Genomic DNA, 18,071 nt, shown 5'->3' on the forward strand with positions numbered 1-18,071 from the left:
ATGGACTCTAAGAAGCCACAGTTAACTGCACAAGAGTATGCCATCAACATTCCTTTATGGGTTTAAAAGATCCCATACATAGGCAATTAGTGGGTTTTGGAGGAAGACAAAGTCTGTTCCTCTGTAGTGAAGCCTGTGGTTAGTTGCTCTTGCTGAAGTAAATATATTCCTCCAAAACTCTGCAAGCAACCCTAATTAAATACAAGAAAGTTGGGGGTGTTTTTGGAGAAAAAAATGGCTGATCAATATGAGGTAAGACAACAGGGTATATAAATGGTTAGCAGTCTGGATAAAATTTGAAAATATCTTCCTATGGTGGTTTGAAAAAAATGAGAGTTCCATGCAATGAGGCTAACATGAAATGATGATTGAACTTGGATTTATCCTATTGTGAGTTTGTGTTCCAGATTTTTTATGTGAACAACTTTTGCCTTACATTTAGCATTAAACTTGGTAAGGAATTGGTGTCACCAGAAATGGCAATCACATTTTCTGTTTATTCCAGGATCTTCACATTAGTTTTCTAGAATTTTGTGAAAAATGAACTCTCACTGACTGGGATCATTTCCACAGAAGTTAAGCAGACTGCATTTTTGTCCATCTCTCTCCTCAAGTCTGCTAGAATCTAAGTTCTCTTGTAGGCATCTCATGAGCAGTCCCAGCCGTATCCAGTGGAGACGAAACACCTAACAGGCAATGACAAATGATAGAGTTGTGTCTTTGGAGCCACCTGGTACAGGGAAGAAAAGTTGTCATATTGTTTCCATTCCTAAGTAATCTGTGCATTCATATATAACATAAGCTAATACTGGTTCGTGCACAAAGTTAAGTGTCTAATGTGCAACAGGGCGCTAGGCTCTCCTTCAGAAAGCCCGGACTTAAAAATATCCACAGCAAACCCCTTCTAGCTTCATTCATCCAACGTGAATGGGTGTCATGTCAATCAGTGGCCACAAGAGGGTGAGATTTCACAGTGCTGTGGGATCCTCTGTCCATGACCGGGTAGTGGCAAGCCAGGGGTGTAGGCATACATTCCTGTGTTTCTGAGATCTGGACGCCAGGGAGGCTGTGTCATCAAGTTGCCCAGGGCTGCTGCGGGGAGACCCATGGTGAGTCCAGCCGCGGAGCTGGTGAAGGAGGGAAGGTTGGCAGAATCCCGCCTCGCCTCCGTTTCCGCCTCCGCCTCCGCGGGGGGTCAGGGTAGGGCTCTTTCAAGGGAGGTTCATAGACCTTGCTGGTCTGCAGTCCTTCATCTGTCATCTTGTCAGGGAGTCTCAGCCCAGCCTCAGTAGGCAAAGGAGAGCCCCCTTTGGGGACCCCTTCCCAGATGCAGAAGGTCCTTGACCAGTGAAATTCCGGAGCTATCAGAAAGAAGAGGTCAGTGACTTTTAAAGGGTATGACTTTTAAAAATTAAGCTTTCATAACAGAGAAAGTGTTTTTTAAAAAAGTAATTCCTCATTTTAGCAATAGCCAGATTCCTAAGGAGTGATGAAGCCTGAGAAACAGCAGGAAATACAAGCAATTATCCTTTAGAACATGATGTATCTTTTTTGTTGTTGTTGTTGTTTTTTGTTTTTGTTTTTGTTTTTGTTTTTTGTTTTTCGAAACAGGGTTTCTCTGCGTAGCTTTGCACTTTTTCCTGGAACTCACTTTGGTAGCCCAGGCCAGCCTCAACTCACAGAGATCCGCCTGGCTCTGCCTCCCGAGTGCTGGGATTAAAGACATGCGCCACCCCCCCCAACCCCCCACCCCCAACCCCGGCCTTTGAAGTATCTTCCTAAGCCAATTTCTTACATGTTCATAATTCAATATTTTAGTGAAAACTTAGCTGGATTTGAAATGTTAAAGACATTTTACATTTTTGTAAATTTAAAAATTATTATTCAAGCATGGGGTATTAAAAGATATTACTCGGTACGTTCTGAGTTTGTACATCACTACACTGTGTCCTAATTTTGATCGGTGCTACAATAAGGCAGTTTTCAAGCAAGGAAACTGAGGCTCCAGATCATCAAGTTTCCTAAAGGTACATTTGCCATAGAAATGAGTCTGTATATCTCCAGCTGCGTTTTCCATGTGAACACTTCATAGAAATTATGTCCGATGAGCTTGGTGCTTCTCGACTGCAATCCTAGTCTGCTAGAGGCTTAGACAGAATGATCCCAAATCTGAGATCAGACTAGGCCACATAATGAGGCCAGCGTGAGACCCTGTCTCAAAAATCAAGCAACAAATAAATGTACACAAAACAAAAACCAAAAAGGGAAGAAATCGGTCTTGGTGGCAGAGGCCTGAGTATGATCCCAGAGCTTGAGAGGTGAGGGCCGGGGGTCTGCAATTCAAGGCTATGCTTGGCTACATGGTGAGTTTGAGGCAAGCCTGGGCTACTTGAGATGTTTTCTGAAGGAAATCAAACCGAACAGAACTAAGCACACATCATCTCACCTTGTCCTGATAGACCGCACAGTGAGAAGACAGACAAGCAGACAATTCAGGACAATCAGACAATTCAGTACAGACTGTGCAGTGAGTCTGAGAAGACAGACAATTCAGATTTGAATCCAGGTTGGGTGACAGATGGCACAGTGGTCAGCTGCCCCTCGTCATCACTAAGTGCTCGGCCCGGGGCTGGGGGGGGCGGGCAAACCTTGGTTTCTCACAGACACACCACGGGTTTGGGAAATGAGCTGAGAGGCTGTCATGTCAGTTAAGTGTGCTGCTGGCTCAAAACAGTGAAAATGACTAGAATGGAAACAACCAAGATCCCATTCAGGAAGGAGGATCCATGTTTCTTTTTGTGCAGTTTTCCTTTCCAGGCCGTGAGTGTGTGAATGTTCACACTCACATTCTGTGCAGTTGTGCAGGGCTTTCCATAAAACAACAGGTGTGATATCAATTAACACTCAGTTTTTATGTTTGTGTGCGTGTGTGTACATGTGTGTGCGCGTGTGTGTGCACGTGTGTGCGTGCGTGTGTGTGTGTGTGTGTGTGTGTGTGTGTGTGTGTGTGGTACATTTCATGTAATGCAAAGTGACCTCAAACATGCTATGTAGACAAGGCTGGCCTTGAACTCCGCAGAAATTACAGGTGTGCACCCAAACACCTGGCTTATTTTGTTATTTGATACAGAGTCTGATAGTCTAGGCTGCCCAGGAACTTGCCAACCTCCGCCTTCAGCCTCTCCTGTGCTGGATTTAACAGATGTCACCACCACCGCCAGTACTGGTCAACCCTGAGTAGATGTGTACATAGTACATGGGCCCAGTACTAGGAGCAGAATGTGTCAAACACATTTAAAAAAAAGAGCAGTCATTTGAAATACTTTTCTCATTTTTCCATGGTGATACAGTTTTTGACAAACTGGTGGTATAACTCAGCATTAGACCATAGCCTTAGCATTCTTAACGTCCTGGTTCAATCTCTGGGTTTGAAAACTGCAATTGAAAATCGTGGCTCCACCCAGTGCCTATGGTGAGACACCTTCCACAGCCTTGGTGCAGGGAGGAGGGCCGTGGACCTGCCTCAACTGAATGTACCAGGCTCTGCTGACTCCCCATGGGAGTCCTTGCCTTGCAGGAGGTGGGAATAGGGGGTGGATTGGGGAGGAAGGCTGGGGGGCGGGAGGAGGGAGGAGAGGGGCACCTGTGGTTGGTATGTAAAATGAACAGAAATTTTTTTAATAACAAAAAAAAGAAAGAAAGAAAGAGAAAAAAGGAAATCATGGCTCCAGCCACTCACAGTGGTTCACATCTGCAGTCCCAGAGCTTGTGAGGTGGAGGCGGGAGGACCAGAACTTCAAGGCTGTATGTAGAGGGGATTCAAGTCTAGATTAAGCTACAAGAAACCAGGTCTCAGGAAAAGATAAAAAAAAACTGAAATGGAAAATAAATTCATCACTCCAAAAGCAGGCCTGGCAAACAGCGAAGCACTCTCAGACTCCGATTTCCAGCTGGAGTGAGGCCCAAAGAGGGGAAGAGTGTTGTACGGGCCACACAGCCAACACTGGAGACAGAAATGACTTGAATCTTTCAGAATCCCAGGGTTCTATGTTGTGGAAATCTGAGCTCTCCCTCCTCCTGTCTCATGTGTAAGGGACTGTCACTCACTTGTCCCATCCTCATCTGCGCAGGTAACCACGGAATTATATGCTGACAGACGTGTTCCATGGAGCACGTCATGGAACACCAGAGTAAGGAAGGCTCCACCGGATGAGGTACAGAGGCAAGTCAAGTGCACAGACAGAACCTGAATGAGGCCAAACCTACTGGGACCCTGCGGCTGGCCATCTGCAGAGTCCTCACCAACCTCTCAGGTCCTTATATCTATCTGTCCTCTACCTACCTGCCTGTCTGTCTGCCTTTCTTTCTATTTTACTTTGAAACAGGGACTTGATATATAGCTTCAACTGGCCTCCAACACACAGCAGTCATCAGCGCACATCCTTTCCAGGGCTGGATTTGCAGGCACATGTCCCTGTGCCCTGCTGTCCCGGGTCGGTTTCGCACCTCCTAAAGGCCCAAGACAAGCCTGTTATTGGTACCCCTCCACCTGAGTCCTGCTTCTTCTGCTCTCCACCCTCTGACTCCCCTCGTTGCCACCTATGTGTTTGATTTCTGCATACCAAAAGATCCTTTGAGGGCACTGGAGCCCTGCCATCCCCTGGCACCGAATCCCAGGCTTGTTCCCCCAGGTCTGGGTGAGGGGCAGTAAAACAACTTGGTGCTTAAACCCATTCAGATCAAGTGTTCGGAGGGAACCTGGAACACAGCAAATCTACATCTGCCTGCTGTTGAGGCCCAGAAATGACGGCCTGGGGTCTCACCCGTTTCACAGTACTTGCTGGGAGCCCAAGGCAGACTTCCTTGTTCACAGTTTGAGGCACCCTGGCTGTCCCATAGATGGGTGTGATGTTCAGAAACTGAGTGAGGAGTGAGTGGAGAAAGTGAGCGAGCGGATGTTGGCAGCTTGGAGACCCGTGGAGGATGGTGTGGTGACTATGGTAGGATGATGTCCCTTCTTAAAATGTGAATGAGGGGACGCAGGGTGACCTTCTGCTCTCCATCCACCCCTGGAACTTCCCCTGCACTCCTACATTTCCAAGTCTCCAAACCTCTCAAGCCAGCCGTTCCTTACAGAGATCCCTTAATTCCTCTAAATCATTCCATCTCAATTCTACAGTCCCACCAAATACCCTGAATTCTTAGTCTTAAAGCCCTCTTCTGATACCTGATTTTTGTGACCCAGCATAGGACACATGTAGATTGTGACTACATCTAACAAAATGCTCAAAGCACTGGATCCCCCTTTTTTTCTGAATCTTTGGCACTGGCAGTATCTGAACCCCTGGACCTCAGGTTTTCCGTTTCCGTTTCTATGAGTCCAGACAGGGGGGCACCCAAAACTAAGTTCTAATTGCCGTGTCTCTTGATAACTTGGTTCCTCAGAATTTACTTTTCCAAGATACCCTCGATCAGTCTGGTTTGAACCTGTTCCCCATTTCTGCTGCCCCTACATATCCAGTCCAGAAATCATAGTTGAAGGGACTCTGTCTCCTCGAATGTGGCGAGCACGGCTCTGGCAGGTCTCGCTCTTCTCCATTCTCTCTGCCTTGCCAAAAACCGTTAGATTACATTCCTAAAGCTAGCCACCAAGGTCTGTTCCCTTACTGGCCACTTCCTCCTTCTGAGGCTGACTACCAAGGTCCAGCTGTCAACGCATTAAAGTCCAGCACTCAAAAGCCCCCTTTAGTTCACCTAATGAACATTTAAAATTAACGCCTCATCCTAACATGAGGTTTCCCCTATTACTTTTATAAACCACCATTTGACTATGTGTCATGTCTGTCTCCTCTCTATCCAGAGGCTGTCCTTTGTCCCTCTGGGAAAAATACCCCCTCCCCACTTCCCTTGTCCCCTTCCTCTTCTCCCTGTCCCCATCTCCTTTACCCACATCCTAGCCCATCCTAACACAGACCTCCCATTTTTCTCCTCTTAAAAATCACACCTGCAAGGTCATTTGCTGCCATTTTTCTGCCCGAGTCAGAAAGCAGCCACTTTAACTTTTCTTGCCCGCTTAATGGAGGCTCTCTCCGCGAGAACAGGAGTTTGGCTGTGGTTTGTGCCTAAGCCGGGGTCCAGGAGGGCCCTGCTGTGTGTTTGTCCTCTTCACCAGTTTCCCAAGTCAAGTTGCAGACTGTTGAGTTTTTTGCACATCTGGTTCTTTTCATATTGTAATTCCATGTTCCTGGGATACCATGGTCTTCCCAGATTCCCCATCTCACCCATATCTTGACCCCTAGAAATGTTCATCTTACTCACTGTTGACTGTACCGTTTGCCCCTTGGGCTCTGTACCCCAAGGCCCCTTGACTTAGGAGCCCTCATATTTGGGTTTTGGGTTGGTATCACCTGATGTAGAGATGATGTATAGTCCTTAGGAATTTGCTGCATTTTGTCTCCCAGTTACCCAAAACCACACAATATACAGCATTCATCCTTGCTGTCATGTGAGGGATAGGATTTTCCTGCCTTAAGACACAAGGATAAGATGGGAGAAACACAGACACAGACACACACACACACACACACACACACACACACACACACACACACACACACACCTTCTGACCATCATAAGACAGCCAGGTGGGTCAGCACCAATCAAGGCTCCCAGTGGAACTCTAATCTACTTCTTCCGTGTACGATACATCCTCATCAACCTCAAGTGCAGGGAATTCTATCAAGAATAGCGGTGCTTAGCTCCTCAGCTGCTACCCCCGTCTTCATCAATGCAAAGGCCTCGCTTGATTGCAAGGCACTAGCTGGCTTAATCATGGAACGTGGGCTGCTGAGGGAGAATTGTCACCAAAACTTCATGCTACACTATCAGTATACAAGACAAGATGTACCAGCTCATGCAATAGTGGGAATGGACTATTGTGGGTACAACCAACAACTTTCAGATTGGATTTAAGTCCCTACTGCAAAAGAGAATTCACAGCTGCTAAAGTAGGCCATGTCAGAAACTTATGGTGGGGTGATCCGAGGTGCCAGCAACTGCTATAATTTTGTTGAGTAGATGTGAGCAGTTGACGAATTTCCTTCTGAACATTTATTCTTATACCCACAGAGCACTACCTCTGCCTGCCTGAGTTGTGCAGGAGGATACCTCTTGCAGTGTACTGTGGTTGCTGATGGAGAGACATGTTAACTACTGAGAACAAGTAACTATCGCATTGGCATGGTAGTCCAGAACTCAAAAAAGAATCAAGAACACATCACTTCTTCCAAGGCTCTGGAATATAAGTTTGAAAAAAGAGAACAGAAGGTCTGAGGGTAGAATCATGGCCCGAGGAAGGAATGGGACATAATAGAAAAGAAAGGGACATTGGGACACCTGGGAAAGGATAGGAGCCCCTCACTCCAGAATCCAGGTGCAAATAACAAATTTCAATGTGTAAAGGTTGCCTACAAAGAGGTGTCACGTCCGTAGAAATTTCAAGTGAGAATGCTAATGCAGGGATGAGGAATACATGGCTTTTGAGTATGTGACTCCCTTCTCAGAGGCAACTCTGACGGGAAGAGCAGTTTCTGAACACCCCTTGGGAGGCAGAAAAAGAAGTGCCTGAGGACTTAGCACAAACAAAGGATACTCCTACCTGCAGCTGTCTTAGATGGTCCAGGATGTTCAGCTGTTCAGAAAAGTCCCAGCTCTTGTGGTGGTATATTGTGTACTCCAATAAAGCTTGCCGGATGAAAGTTAGTAGTTAGTCACCACAATCAAACTTGTAGTCATGTTAGGTATGTTTTCAATGTCTAACAGAGATATATTTTAGGTGGACAGGTCATCTTCAAATACTCAAGAGATCTACAGAATATGGCATTTAAGATGTTTTAATAACATAGATTTTTTTCTTTTTTTTATGACTATGAGACACATCTGCTCCTGATAGCACCAAACTACTTCAGAGAAAATGATGGGCATTGAAGAAATTCTGTGGTGATATTGTGTTCCCCAATATATTGTGCACCCTAATAAACTTATCTGGGGTCAGAGAACAGAACAGCCACTAGATAGACATAGAGGCCAGAAAAATTGTGGCAAACATACCTTTAATCGTATCACTTGGGAGGCAGAGATCCATCTGGATCTCTGTGAGTTCAAGACCACATTAGGAACAGAGCCAGATGTGGTGGCACACACCTTTAATCCCGGCACTTGAGATCTCATGTGTTTGCTTGGAAAAGACATATGCCTTTAATCCCAGAAAGTTATGGCAGGAAGCAGAAAGGTATATAAGGCATGAAGACCAGAAACTAGAGTCTTTTTAAGCATTTAGGCTTTTAGCAGCAGTACATCCGAGATCCATTTAGATGAGGACTCAGAGGCTTTCAGTCTGAGGAAACAAGATCAGCTGAGAAGTTGGCAAGATGAGGTTGGATGTGGCTGGTTCTGTTTCTCTGATCTTTCAGCTTTCACCCCAATACCTGGCTCTGGGTTTGTTTTTATTAATAAAACCTTCTAAGATTCATGCTACAAAATTCCATATGGAGTTCACTTTCTTTGTGGCCAAGAAAGTGCCCTTACATTGACTGCTGACAGTATGCTGTCCAAAATGGACAAGCAGGACACAAAAGAAGGACTGATAATCCTTGCCAAGAAAAGATAGGAAGACTCTTTAGAAAATCCTGCTTCAGAAATGAGTCTGTCAGATATGCTAGACTTGTAGGACAAAGATGGATGCCCCAACGTTGCAGAGAAACCTCAGGTGATTTTCCAGGCAGCCAGCTGTTTCTGTCATTTCTCACATTTTTTGGAAGTCACTTGTTTGTGCTTCCTCCTTTATTCAATATTATTTTTCCTTCTCTGGTCTCTGAGGGAGTTGAAGATTAGATAGTTATACTTAGTTTTCCTTGTTAACAAATTCAGAAAAGAAACCCACCAAAGAGGTGTAAAGTGTGTAACTTTGAAAGACATCAAAAGATAGTTTTCAGTTGATAACACAAATTAGGGTAGAAGGTGAATTATATACAATCCTTTGGATTCACAAAGATAGGATAGATTATGGAGTATTTTCTCTGAATGTGTAAAATGCAAATGGACTAGACATTGTTGATGTTATTTATTGCCTGTATTATATTGTATATAGTTATTTTACTTATTTACATAATTTTCTTATATTAGTTATAACCTTTTATTACTTTAGACAAAAAAGGGGAAATGTGGTGATATTTTATTTGTGCTCTAACAAATAAGGCTTTCCTGAAAATCAGAAGGAGCTAGCCCTAGTTAACCATAGAGGTCTGGAGGTCTAGACAGACAGACAGAAAGTGATAGAGCTGGGTGGAGAGAGGAAGTGATAAGGCAGGGTGGAGAGAGTAGCTTGCTCTCTTTGGGCAGATGATTTCACAGGGGTAAGAACTAGTGGCTTGCTGCTCTGCCTCTCTGATCTTTCAGCTTTTACCCCAATATCTGGCTCTGGGGTTTTATTATTAATGAGGCCACTTAGTAATTCATGTTACAAGCTCCCCCATAGCAGCCTCCTCTCTAGTACTGGGGAGGGAGGATGCAAAACATGACAGCCACCCTTGTCTTCCATCATGGCTTATCACCAGCTAGGTGGGGAGGACTCGTTGGCCCCTATCTATTCACACAGGCATCCCTTGGAAAAGCCCCAAAAACTTCACAAAGAAGGTCCACTAAACACCCACCCTCACAACAAGGTTGAAAAGGAGCCGAGAAGTTATGTACTCAGCTTCCCTGCTGGAAATGAAGTCCAGTATTAAGGCTCAGAGCCGCTAGCAGCTGTTTTTTTTTTTTTTACTCTCCAGGCCTCAGTTTTCTCTACTAGAGGAGAAAGTGGGGTAGAACGAAGCCCCCATTCTCATCCACCTTAATTCCTGAGCCTGCTTTGCTTCCTACCGAGGTCTCCATACAAGCCTCATCAACTAGTGTTCTGTCTGTGATTTCTAGGCAGCTAATTGACCCCACAGAGGCTCAACTCTCTTATCTATAAAGTGAAACAACGTAGGAAAACATACTAATTATTTTTCCAGACAGGAGCTCGTGTATAGTGCACACTGTCTTGGAACTAAATTATATAGCCCCAAGTGATCTCAAAATCACCATCATCCCCCAGGCTCAGCCCCCTGAGTGGTAACACTGTGAGTTTGAACCACTACACTCAGCTTAAGGAAGCTTTTTTCCTTCTTGTAGGGCCTGGTGGCAAGGCTGATGGATCTGGGTGGCACAAATTGGGAGGTAAAAGCATGGGCAGTACAAGTTCAAGATTGCATCATGATCAGTCTTGGCTACAGGAGACCATGACTCAAAACCAAAAACAACAAAATAGCTAGATGTAAGGTAGCTACTGTTAACACTGCAGGACTTGTAATGCATGCAAACACTTGCTGTTATTAACAGTTAGACTGTGAATTCAACAACAGGACACATTCATTGAGGAAACAGAAAAATAAAAACATGTTGTCCCTAGAGCCTTGCTTGCTACCTGTGAGGCTTTCAGAAGGTAGCTTTTCACTCTGACTTCAACACTAAGTATGGTAACAGGTGTCCTGGTCAGTTCTTATTGTCAACTTGCCACAGTCTAGAGTCATTCTGATAAGAGAGCCTCAATTGAGCAATGGCCAAGATCAGGTTGGCCTGTGAACATGTCTGGGGGGTGGGTATCACCTTGCTTATTTATTGACGTAGCTCACTGTGGGCAGCACCATTCCTAAGCAAGGAGGCCTAGGCTATTTAACAACTCTAGCTGATCATGAGTCAGAGAGTGAACCAGTAAGCAGAGTTCCTTCTTGGTTTCTGCTTCAGTTCCTGCCCTGACTTCCCTTAGTGATAGGCTGTGACCCAGAAGTGTAAGGCAATAAACTCTTTCCTCACCTAAGTTGCTGTTGGTCAGAGTGTTTTATCACAGTCATCGAAAGCACACTAGAGCAGTGGCTCTTTCCTCATAGGATTACTGAGTGATTTGAAACCAGTGTGAAGTGTGAATGAAGGAATGATGCCCATCTCTAGTGCTACAATGCTTGTAATCTATTATCATTGCTTTTTTTTTTTTCAGTACCAAGGACTAGAAGTCATGTATCACCCTCAACCCTATTTGTTTGTTTGTTTATTCTGTTTGAAACATAGTCTCAATTATACCTAAGCAGGCCCCAAACACATGGCAATCCTTCTGCCACAGCCTCCCGGCTGCTGGGGTTTCAGTCAAGCAATGCTATGGCTCTCAACACTGCTGCCTTGACCCCTGCTCTCAGGCTGGTGCTCACTGGCATCTTTACAATAAAAACTCTGAAACCTTAAATAAAGTTTCATGGTTGTGTGTGGGTGCTGGTGTTGCACATGGCACAGGCATTTGCACAGAGGTCAGAGGACAACTTCTGTGGAGTTGGGTTTCTCCTTTAGTCCACTCAGGAGGATTTAAAGGATCAAACTTGAGTCACTAGGCTTTTTAACTGGTGTCTTTATGCCCTAAGCCGCTTCACAGGTCCTCGTTTTGAGACAAGATGGGCTCATTCACCCTGGGCCAATCTCTGACCTGGAATTAGTCCACTTAATCCCCTCCACAACCTAAGAGGAAAAGTTAATTAAAATTCTCATTTGAAGTCACAACAAGAAACTGGGAGGCAGCACACTGTAACGCAGGTTTCTGTGGCTCTTGTTGGCTATTTGCGGAGCTCTTATTCTGAGAGGAAATGTCACAAAACACAACAGAATCCACTAACAAGAGTTTTATTAAGATAAGAGAGACAGAGGTGCACAGGCCTGTGGAAAAGACACATGAGTAAAGATGGAGCCGGGAATCATGGTGCCGGCTCATAAAGGCTGGGCCGCCTGAGCACACAGGCCCATGTGGCTATTCCACACATGTGCATAGATCACATGGTTGCACTGTGTGCTTTACACAACCATGCAAAGCCACGGGGTCCTGGTCATGTGAGACGTTTTGACCCAGAAATGACTAGGCAGAAGTGACTAGGTCCTGTTGGGTGCACGACCATGCCCAACCGTGGGGGTATGTTGTGAATCCATATCATCCCGGACTCATGGTGCATGAGTGTGTATGGAGTGTCGTTTCTCTCAAAGACTGCTTCCAGCTGAATGGTGGACGTTGGTTAGCTCTTGGGGAACGGGGAGGGTAGCTTCTGAAGTCCTGGGATGACGGTGGGGGTCCTGGGATGAAGTTCTGTCGTCCCTTGTTCTGCAGCTGTCCATCCTTTGTGGTGTGGCTGGGAACCTTTTGTCTGACAAGATACTGGTGACATAGAAAAAGCTTAGAGAGAAAAGAATCATTAGTATTTTATTTTTTGGAATTGACATTTATCTGAGGCAGATCTGGCCTGTCCAGATGGAGACATGTTAAAAAGTGGCTGTGAGAGAATTAATGATTATTATGGTGTTCCCTTCAGCTCTAGTATCCAATTTCCAGATAGCTAACATGAATAGGTGCCTTAGGCTGTGGCTTGTGAAAAGTTTCTGCACCCCAATAAACCTCTCTGCCGACACAGCAATCCAAATCAAACCGAGTTAGAAAGGCCCCGGTTTAATGGGTAAAGCGCTCCTGGATGATTTTCTGGCCCTCCAGAGAGGAGATTCTGTGGGAGTTGTGTTAAGCATCTCTGGGGGAGGAGCAGTGTTTGGGGACAGTGTTTGGGGAGAGAGATGGGGGAGGGGAGTTGAGGTGGAGCTTCCACCAGAACATTCCAAATTCTTTGGGTACGTGGGTGTCAAGGGCTGAGGTGGAGCTTCCATCAGAACAGATTAGATCTTTCTCAACTCCTTTTCCCTGGCAAAGAATGGTTTTAATGGAGTCACTGAGACATGCAAGAGTAAAGTCTTGGATCTGAGAATATCTGCAGGGACTCACACTCTGTCGTTCGGCTCTGCTGCCACCAGGACCATGGAGCAGGGAGCTGATGGAGAGATTTCCATTTCAACAGGCAAGAATGGGATTCAACCTCAGCCACTCACAGAAGGAGCACTGTCTCAGCAAGAACCAGAGGATTGTACTGACAGAGATGCTGATGAGGAGACCTTGCTCCAAATCAGGAAGCCTCCAGCTGGGTTGGACTGGCTCCACAACCTGCATTCTGCCCTGGTTCTGATTCCTTTGGACTGCCTTGCCCAGCAGGGGTGAATTCAGGACAGCTTTCCAGATCAAAGCCTGTACCTCCAGTTCTGCCAGCATGGGAGCCTTGGCAGCTGCCCACATTTCTGTCATCACACAGATAGCATCTGTTAGCACAAGCACATCTTGGGGAGGAGCTAGTTAATCTCTCCCCTTGCTTCTTGGGCTGGATCTGCACACTGGAGCTGAAGCCTAGCATTGGAACATCACTGATCCCTAGGCATGCTGGGAAACTGATACCTTGTGCCCCTCCCTAATTTCCTTGATCTTATAATGGGACAAAGCAGGAGTGTGAGCTATGGCATTTGCCCTCAGTAGGTGCTAGGTGGGGTCAGGAGTGAGATTCTTAGGAGACATAGGTTCTAGTGAAGAGATAACATCCAAGCCATATAATATGGGGTATTAGTTCCTTCATCAGTAAATGGAAGGCTCTCAGGTGGTTTGGCCTGACCTAGGCCTTATGGTAAATGAATAATGCAAGGACTGTGGAAGCCGAAATTCAGTGGGATCTTGAGTATGAGGCAAGCCTGTGCTACATGATGAGATCTTGACTTTGAATTGTAAATTCTGCCTGTGAGATCATTGGCAGATGGTTTGCCCTGTCTCTCTGAGCTATGGTTCCTGCACTTGTAAAATGCCTTCCGGTGGCATGGTTATGATCGTCAGAAGGAGACAGCATCTGTCAGCAGACTCAGCACAATATAAGCTCTGGGACAAAGCAGGCGTCGGTGGTACTTCCCTGTAGTCACAGTGCTGGGAACCAGAGGCAGAAGTTTGAGCAGCACAAGGAGACCCTGTCTCCGAAAGCAAAAGGAACTTGGTGTGGAGTTCACTAGTGGCATGCTTGCTTAGCAAGGGCCAGGCCCTGTGTTCAGCCCACATGCCAACAAAATATAAGGCAAACAAGCAAACAAACACAAAAACCACCCAAACAGGCCTGGGGAGGTGGTTCTGTGGATAGGAACATGTGCTATGTAAGCACAGGGACCTGAGATTGAATTGCCAGCCCTGGTGTCCATAGCCAGGGATGGCAGTTGCACATCTGTAACACCAGACTCGCAGAGTCAGAGGTGGGTGGGTTTGCAAACTTCACTGGCCCACAAGCCTAGCTGAAACTGAACTTCCGGTTAGGTGAGAGACCCTATCGCAAAGAATAAAGAACAATTACTCTGGCTTCTTCCTGTTCACACACAAGCACAATCTCAGGTTCATGCAACACACACACACACACACACACACACACACACACACACACACACACACATTAAATGACAACAAAGTTTTCTTAGGTGGAAGGTGACTTTTAATTAAAAATTTTAATTTTAAAAAATATTTTGTGTTTGTTGGTGGGTGCTCGTGTGGAGGTCAGATAAGAGATAGTAGCAGCTGTTAATATTCTGATCTGCCCACCCCTTGGCACTGCCTTGCATCCTGACGCAAAAGCCTCATCTTAAGAAAAAAACTCTCTCTTCTGCTTTCCTCTTGAGGTGCGCACCCCCAAACCCCACCTCCCCGCTGCTGTCCTTTCCTACCTTTCTTTTTATCCCTCATTATAATAAACCATTTCCATGCAGATGCAGCCTCTGGGTTGTGAATGTCCACCAACCACCACCGCTCCGCTCCTGAAGCATGCCAGCGTGATCCCTTGCATGAATGGGATACCACTGGGATTTTCCCATGGGTGTACAATTCCTAACATTGGTGCTAATGACTCGGCAGGGGTCCTACAGGCACATTTCTCCTGCCTGCGGGCATTCTGAGACACACTAGGAGCCTTGGAACCTTCAACTCACTTTATCCAACACCGGCATAATCAATAAGCCCCCTTCCCCTTAGGTAAGCCTAGCTTTTGGCCATATTCCCACAACTGAGGATTTGTTCGTGTGTGTGTGTGTGTGTGTGTGTGTGTGTGTGTGTGTGTGTGTCCCTCCCTCCCTCTCTCTCTCTTTCTCTCTTATGTTTTGAGACAGGGTTTCTCTGTGTAGCTTTGCCATATTCCCACAACTGAGGATTTGTTCCTCTCTGTCCCTCCCTCCCTCCCTTTCTTCCTCCCTCCCTCCTTCCTCCCCTCCCTCCCTCCCTATTTTGTTTTGAGACAGGGTTTCTCTGTGTACCTTTGCACCTTTCCTGGAACTCACTCTCTAGCCCAGGCTGGCCTCAAACTCACAGAGACCCACCTGCCTCTGCCTCCCGAGTGCTGGGATTAAAGACGTGTGCCACCACCGTCCGGCTGCTCGTCTCTCTCTTGATTGTGGTGCCAGCACCATGTGTCTTTTGGGCTCATAGCTGCTCAGCCCCATCCCTATGCTAAGACTATGCTATGAAGTCGGCTTGTGCCCTCCATGGCCCATAGCCTTTGTGATGGCCATCCATTGGCTATCTTCTGCCATTCATTCTCGCTAACTATCTGGGACACTGGAGGTCAGTCTCATTTCACTCGCTGGCACCAAGTGTCTCTTGCACCATTATATGTCATTGTGGAAAAATGTGCCTACATCCTCCCAGGTCCCTCCTTGGCGTCCCTCCCCCCATGCTCCTCCAGCCTCTGCTGAGCAATGACATCATCACCTGTTGCCAGGTTCCTTTCCATGACATGTAAAATTGCCTGCTGGACAAAGCTCGCTCTCCTTGCCTGTCCTTTGCTCCTAATTCCTCTCCTTGTCTGTAATTCTATCTCTTAAATCTTTTCTGCAACTTTGACTTTGTTGCCAGGACCTCCTGCTCCAACGGCGGGACCTTGGCACCCAGCCCCTCTCCCCTCTCATAACAGCAGCTACTTTCTATCATGTGGGTCCTAGGGATAGAACTCAGGTCATGAGGCTTGCTCTCAGATGCCATCTTGCCACTCTGGGAACATGTTACTTAAATGAATATTTGTTAGAACAGAGCAGCGGAGTGGTTTTACATAACACATTGCTCAACTCTACCTTCAGGAAAGGTATTGTGGCCTGGTTGGGAGCCATGTGGATCGATGACAGCCTCTAGGAGTAGCTAGATACACAGAATGCGCAGCTTGGAGGGGAGGCCTGGGCTGCTCTCTTCCCCATCAGTCTTCTCTGGGGAATGTGATTCTTTCAGCCATTGGTCTTCCGCCCAGTGCTGTCCCCTGTTTTTTTCCTCAGATGCTGTGCTGAGTCAGATTTTTGTCCCTGTAACAGCAAGCGTGTAATTTCCAGAGAGACGACCTTCTAACCTGGCTTGGAAGTCTCAGCTGCACCTTTTAAGTATCAATCTCATTCCTCTAAGTTTCGTCCACCGAGTCATCATCATGTAATGGCTGAGAATGGAAGTGTAAAGGCAGGGACGATGCAGTGAGCTGGCAATCGAGTTTTTGGCACAGTTTCTTGGCAGAGCAGAGCTGCCATGCAGCATCTTTATCCTCTTCTGTAAAGATCCAGGCTCTGGTGTCAGATGGAGGTGGGATTGGCCTCCATAGTTGCCTGTGCTATGAGATTCTCTGGAAGCAACTCCTCCTTTCTGAGTAGTTAGGTCAGACCCGGGGAGGGCCTGAGAAACCTGTCATGCTCCTTCCTCAGGTCACTCAGTAAGCAGCTGGTATCATGGTACCCTTGGAGTAATAGGTGAGCAAGGGTCTTCCTGGAAGAGCATGTCTGACCCCCAGGGAGTTCAGGTTGTGCTGAGGTTGGATGTTCCAAGCTAAGGACTGTGGTGAGCTTCCAAAGAAGGTTTGCTGCAGGTAGGAAGGGAAAGCTTGATCATCTAGTCAGCCAGAAAGGAGGGAAAAGGAACAAGGGAGAAGATTCTGGCCAGGCAAGATAGTGCACGGCTTTCATCCCTACAACAGGAAGCCAAGGCAAGATGATTGCCGTGAGTTTCAGACTATGTAAACTCAGTTTTATCAATTCTATTGACCTCAAATTTAATATGCAGCTTAGTCAAAGCTTAAATGTGCTGCAATTCTCCTTCTATTTGTTTGTTTGTCTGGTTTTAATTTGTTTTTAATTTTTAGATTACATGGAGATCAAACTGAGGCCATCAGGCTTGGCACCAAGCACTTCTGCCTACTGGGCCACCATCTCAGTGGCCCATGCTTCTGTTGCTTTGGTGCTGGAAATAAAGGCGCGAACCATCATGTCTGATTATTTTTGCATTTTTTATGCAAGTTATAGCCACATGTGTGGGCTTTTATGTGTCAAGTTTATTTTTTTCTGCAGGGAGATAGTTTTGACTTGCTTGTTCCCTTAAACTCACTTCTCAAAGAGGTCTGGTTTCCTGAAGTTTTGCAGATACACAGAGCATTTCTATGCACTCTTTCATGTCTCCGTTTTCCAAATTGTCCTTAGCATCCTGTGTGTATGTTTGTTACATATGACAATGGTAAAAATTAATTTTAAAAATGCACTGTTTGCCAGCCTCCATTCTGTATGTTACAGTTCATTCACTTGTCCCTTACTTTATGTACGTCTCAAGAGTTTGTTTCTAAACACATGCCACATGTCCGCCATCGCATACCTTAGACTAGTATGAAGTCTTCATGGAAGATGGGACACACCCCACTTGCTTCCTGCTCACTGCAGGGCCCAGTGTGTACCATCTGAGACACATTGCCCTGTGCCAATCATGTTCCCAATGAGACAGTTTACTGTGTTGTCTCCTTTCGTCTCCATCTGAACCTCAAACAAGTTCCCTGGTAGCCGCTGATCCTTTTCAGTGTCTCTGTGGATTTCATTTCTCACCATCTTAAACATTTGGAGGCATGTCTGCAAGTCTGATGGCTAAGGCTCATTTTCTTTCTCTGGAGAGTTCGGCTTCAGTGATAAGTAGGCATTTCTTGTTTGTTTTGTGATACGGTTAGGAAGCCTGTCAAGGTACAGGGGGAACCTCCACGCTCCCCGCAGGTCTTAGGCCGCGCGTCACTTCACACTACTCTTGTTAGGACACTTCCGTTGACTGTGCAATTCTGTGA

At 46.1% G+C, this 18,071-nt stretch overlaps 1 long non-coding RNA gene across 1 annotated transcript; it reads left to right on the forward strand.

Annotated features, from left to right (window-relative positions):
- The first annotated feature begins 1,253 nt into the window (after nucleotides 1-1,253).
- On the forward strand, nucleotides 1,254-8,488 carry LOC143270322 (uncharacterized). Its single transcript, XR_013047467.1, has 3 exons — nucleotides 1,254-1,377; nucleotides 4,131-4,313; nucleotides 7,129-8,488. It is a non-coding gene; the product is annotated as an uncharacterized LOC143270322 (long non-coding RNA).
- Nucleotides 8,489-18,071: the final 9,583 nt, after the last annotated feature.

Source organism: Peromyscus maniculatus, chromosome 22 (assembly GCF_049852395.1).
Source record: "Peromyscus maniculatus bairdii isolate BWxNUB_F1_BW_parent chromosome 22, HU_Pman_BW_mat_3.1, whole genome shotgun sequence".
NCBI lineage: Eukaryota > Metazoa > Chordata > Mammalia > Rodentia > Cricetidae > Peromyscus > Peromyscus maniculatus.